This window comes from Nicotiana tomentosiformis, chromosome 2, assembly GCF_000390325.3.
Source record: "Nicotiana tomentosiformis chromosome 2, ASM39032v3, whole genome shotgun sequence".
Classification (NCBI taxonomy): Eukaryota; Viridiplantae; Streptophyta; class Magnoliopsida; order Solanales; family Solanaceae; genus Nicotiana; species Nicotiana tomentosiformis.
Window position 1 is genome coordinate 132,352,970 of NC_090813.1, and position 5,768 is coordinate 132,358,737.

The 5,768-nt window shown below is 41.6% G+C and overlaps 1 pseudogene; it reads right to left on the bottom strand.

Moving 5' to 3' along the window:
• Positions 1–565: 565 nt before the first annotated feature.
• LOC117280031 (uncharacterized) lies at positions 566–4,809 on the bottom strand (annotated as a pseudogene).
• Positions 4,810–5,768: the final 959 nt, after the last annotated feature.

Genomic DNA, 5,768 nt, shown 5'->3' on the forward strand with positions numbered 1-5,768 from the left:
AACTTTTATAGATTTGAGGAGTGTTACAATCTTCCCTTCTTAAAAACATTCGACCTCGAATGTTGCTAGGGCCTTATTCTTAAGCTAACAATCACTCCTTCGGTCCTTGAACCTCTTAAGTTTTCTTAGCACTACTCACTCTTCCAAGGGACTCAAAATTTTGGCTAACTCCCTAAATTTTCAAAAATTTCGGCAGAGTTTCCCTTGTAAATTGGACTATCCAAAATTATCCCTGTTACCAATACCACAACTACACCAACAACAACCAAATATACCATAACAGGCCATTCGTAGGCACCATACATAGCTCATAAACTAAATACTCACACTCCGGCAAGGAGGTACCACAATAACCAACCAAAACCTAAAGCACAACACTTCAGCAAAAAGTAAATAACTTTAATGAATTAAATATACTCTGGCATGGCACTAAATTATTAAATAACTAAATATACTCTAATAGAAACTAAATTACTTCAACAACTAAGTGTAATCTAGCAAGGACATAAACACATGCTAACTTGTATTTAATAAATAAAATATATATGCCAAGCCAAACTTAGGTTCACATACCTTTTTCCTCAAATAAATATGGATATTTCTTCCTCATATCTTTCTCGACCTCCCACGTAGCCTCTTTTGAATCATGATTACTCCACAAAACTTTTACCGATGCTATATCTTTTGTTCTCAACTTTCTTACTTGCCTATCGAGAATTTCTATAGGTACCTCTTCATAAGTCAAGCCTTCTTTAATTTCTATGGTATCGACATGTATTATATGCGACTCATCATGAATGTACTTTCTAAGCATAGACACATGAAAAACAGGATGAACAGAGGACAACTTAACGGGCAACGCTAGCTCATAAGCCATGTTTTCCTTCTTTTCTATAATCTCATAAGGTCCAATAAATCTAGGGCTAAGTTTCCCCTTCTTACCAAACCTCATAACTCCTTTCATTGGTGAAACTTTCAAAAATACCTTGTCACCAACCATGAACTCTAAGTCACGATGCCTCTTGTCAGAATAGGACTTTTGACGATTCTGAGCTGCTTTCAGTCTTTCTCTAATTATCTGGACTTTCTCTAAGGCCTCACAAACAAACTCTGGACCAATCAATGGAACCTTTGCTAGTTCAAACCAACCCACTGGAGACCTACATCTTCGCCCATACAACACTTCATAAGGAGCCATACCAATGCTGGCCTGATAGCTGTTATTATAAGCAAATTCTATAAGTGGCAAGTGATCATCTCAATTACCTCCAAAATCTATAACACATGCCCGCAGCATATCTTCGAGTGTCTGAATGGTCCTTTCTGCCTGGCCATCAGTCTGTGGATGGAAAGCGGTGCTCAAATTAACCTTGGTACCCAATCTTTTCTGAAATGCCTTCCAAAAATGCGCCGTGAACTGAGGGCCTCTGTCAGATATGATTGAAACTGGAGTACCATGCAATCGGACTATTTCCTTGACGTACAATTGCACATACTGCTCTGCGGAATCTGTCATCTTTACTGGTAGGAAATGCACGGACTTTGTCAGTCGGTCTACAATAACCCAAATTGAATCATGCTTACGGTATGTGAGAGGTAGACCTACTACGAAATCCATATTAATCATCTCCCATTTCCACTATGGTATTTCTATATCTTGAGCTAGGCCACCAGGCCTCTGATGCTCAGCTTTTACTTGCTGGAAATTCAAACATTTAGCCACATGATCTGCTACTTGCTTCTTTATGCCTTTCCACCAATACAACCCTTTCAAGTCCAGATATATTTTGGTAGCACCTGGGTGGATAGAGTACCTCGAGCTGTGAGCTTCTTCCATTATGGCCTTTCTAAGACCATCTACATCAGGCACACATATCCGATCATTCAACTTTAAAACTCCGTCACTTCCTAGAGTGAAAACAGTGATTTCTTTACTTCTGACTCCTTCTTTTAACTTCACTAAGTATGAATCTTCGTCTTGCTTAGCCTTAACATGCGCAACAAGGGAGGATTGCGCTAAGGCATAAGCAGTTATACCTCCTTCTTCGGTCTCATCCAATCTAATCCCATTATTTGCTAGTTTTTGAATTTCTCGACCCAAAGATCGCCATTGTACTGCAAGATGGGCCAAGACACCCATTGACTTCTTACTAAGTGCATCTGCTACCACATTAGCTTTGCCCGGGTGATAAAGGATATTGATGTCATAATCTTTCAATAGCTCGAGCCACCTTCTTTGTCTCAAATTTAATTCTTTTTGCTTGAAAATGTACTGGAGGCTTTTGTGATCTGTAAACACTTCAGAATGCTCGCCATAAAGGTAGTGTCGCCATATCTTTAATGCAAACACCACTGCTGCAAGTTCTAAGTCGTGAGTGGGGTAGTTCTTTTTATGATTCTTTAACTGCCTGGAAGCATAAGCAATAACTTTTCCATCTTGCATAAGAACACAACCAAGACCCACTCTAGAGGCATCACAATACACTGTGAATCACCCGAACCTGTCGGCAAGGTTAACACAGGTGCAGTGGTCAACCTCTTCTTTAACTCTTGAAAACTCTGCTCACAAGCGTCTGACCACTGGAACTTAACTGCTTTCTGAGTCAACTTAGTTAATGGAGCTGCAAGTGAGGAAAATCCCTCTACAAACCTTCTATAGTATCCAGCTAACCCCAAGAAACTCCTAATTTCGGTTGGCGTTGTCGGCCTAGGCCAGTTCTTGACTGCTTCTGTCTTCTGAAGATCTACTTTTATGCCTTCACTAGATACCACATGGCCTAAGAATGCCACGGACTGCAACCAGAACTCACATTTTGAAAACTTGGCATAAAGCTCATTCTCCTTCAAGGTCTGCAAGGCTATCCTGAGGTGTTCGGCATGTTCATCCTTGCTCTTAGAGTATACCAAAATATCATCAATAAACACGATAATAAAGGTATCAAGGAATGGCTTGAAAACTCTATTCATGAGATCCATGAATGCAGCTGGAGCATTTGTCAACCCGAAGGACATTACTAGAAATTCATAGTGCCCGTAGCGAGTTCTAAAGGCTGTTTTAGATATATCCTCTTCTCTAATTCTCAACTGGTGGTACCCCGACCTCAAGTCTATCTTTGAAAAGTACTTTGCACCCTGAAGTTGATCAAATAAATCATCAATTCTTGGAAGTGGGTACTTGTTCTTAATGTTAACTTTATTCAACTGCCGATAGTCAACGCACATTCTGAGAGACCCATCTTTTTTCTTGACAAACAGGACCGGGGCACCCCACGGTGAAACACTCGGCCTGATGAAGCCCTTGTCAAGAAGGTCTTTCAACTGTTCTCTCAACTCATTAAGTTCTGCTGGAGCCATCCTATAAGGAGGTATAGATATGGGTTTAGTGCCTGACATGAGATCGATGCCAAAGTCTATGATTCTTTCAGGAGGAAGTCCGGGAAGGTCATCTGGGAAAACTTCTGGAAATTCTCTAACAACTGGCACAGAGTGAAAAGCTGGTGGTTCTGATTCTGGATTAATGATGTGAGCCAAATAGGCGAGACACCCCTTACCGATAATTCATTGTGCCTTAAGGTAAGAAATAAACTTACCTACCAGCGATGCTGAACTACCCTTCCACTTTAAGTCTTCTTCATTTGGAAATTGGAACCTGATTATCTTGGCACGACAATCTAACATGGCATAACAAGAAGACAACCAATCCATACCCATGATCACATCAAAATCCACCATTTCTAACTCTATGAGATCGGCCTCGGTGTTGCGACCTTGGACTGAAACTATACAACCTCTATAGAATCTTGTGACTTTCACTGACTCGCCAACTGGAGTAGATACTAGGAATGGCTCACTAAGTTGTTCCGGTTCTAGCCCGAGGTTAATTGCAAAGTATGGAGTCACATATGAAAATGTTGAACCTGGATCCATTATGGCATAAGCGTTATGTGAGCAGACTAGAAGTATACCTGTAATAACTTCTGCAGATGCCTCTGCACTCTAACGATCAAGTGTAGCAAACAAACGGGGTTGTCCCCCTCCTTGAGTAACTCGATCTGCACCTCTGCCTGCTCTATGCCCTGCCTGATTATAAGAACCACGAGCTTGTGGTGGTGCAACTGTAGTAGCTGAGGAACTAGAAGGACGAGTTGATCCACCACTGAAATTACATCGTATCTTTGGGCAGTTGGCCTTTATATGACCAATGTCTCTACAATGATAGCAACCATGAAACCCGAGCTTGCACTGACCTGAATGTTGACGCTTACATGTTCCACAAAGACCTTGTTGTTATGAATGTTGCTCAGCATGACTCTGGCTATATGAGGATGTTGTCCTAAAATTCTGATTCTGGCGAGACTGATTTCCATAACTCTGAGTACGTCTGAAGGAAGACCCACCACCTGACTGATGACTGGACTGAGCTGGTGCTAATGACTCCTTATTAGAGGAACCCCTTCGACCTTCGCTGGATGTACCATTAAACCTGCCCGTTGTCTGAGCTTTTTTGTTTTGCTCTTTTTCTTCTCTCCTTTATTGTCTGTCTTTTTCTAAGTGCTTGGCGAATCCCACAACAGAGGAGAAAGCTGTCATTCCTACCGCTGTAGCTGATGTCGTATCCTTAATGTGGTAAGCCAAACCTCCAACAAACCTGCGAATCTTTGCTTTTTCTGTCTTAACCATGTGAGGAGCATGCTTAGCCAACCTTATGAATTCCATGTAGTACTCTTGCACACTTTTATTCCCTTGCTTGAGTTGTTCGAACTCTGTAGCCTTAGCTTCCCTATCCTCTTCTGGGATAAAGTTAGCCATGAAGGCCTCTTCAAATTCTTCCCAAGTAGGTGGGCCATTATCTTCATCTCTTTTCTTTTCTCACATCTCAAACCAAGCGCCAGCCACATCTCTAAGCTGGTAAGCAGCCAGCTCCACAGCTTCATCATCAAATGCCTTCATCGCTCGGAGGGCTTTCTTGACACCCTCCAGCCACAACATTGGATCTTCATCAGCTATAGAACCATGGAACAATGGAGGACTTAACTTTAAAAATTCATTCACTCTTGATGACTCAGAATTATTTTGTCTATTTGATTGAGGTGGAATCTCATCTCTTCTCTCGTTCTGGTTGGTCATGAAGGCTTTAAACATCTCCATAGCACTGTTGACAGCATTAAACATCTGACCCACCTCTGGAGATATAGTTGTCTGAGCTGGAGCTGCTGTTGGGGGCGGCACTGGATCCTGAGATACTGGATCATCATGCTCCACCCCTTCTTCATGTTCAACCCGGGGTACTTGAACTTCCTTTGTGGATTTACCCTTTCTTTTCTGAGTTAAAGCCTTCTTAGTTCTACCTTGAGCCACAATAGTAGCAATAGTTTCTTGAGCAGCATCCTGAGTGTCAGTGTTAGAGTTGCGAGTACGAGCCATTTCTGCGAGTTTTGGAGAAACCAATACATTAAATAATTTCTTAGAGGTAGGCTCTACTGCACGATCTAAAGTATGAAAAAAAAATGAGACTTTTCCTAAATGCTTGTAGCCTCCTGTTTATAAGTATGGCACGCTTCATACCCATAAACAAGACTCTACTAATACGGCTTCATAGACCCCTGGGACTCCATAAACCTGAGGCTCTGATATCAAGTTTGTCATGACCCATTTTCTGAACAAGCTGTGACCGGCACCCGATCACTAAACATGACCGAGCGAACCATCTGTGCTTATCAAATCTATTATAACTTCAAACTTTATATGCAACAAGGCAATACTTTAAC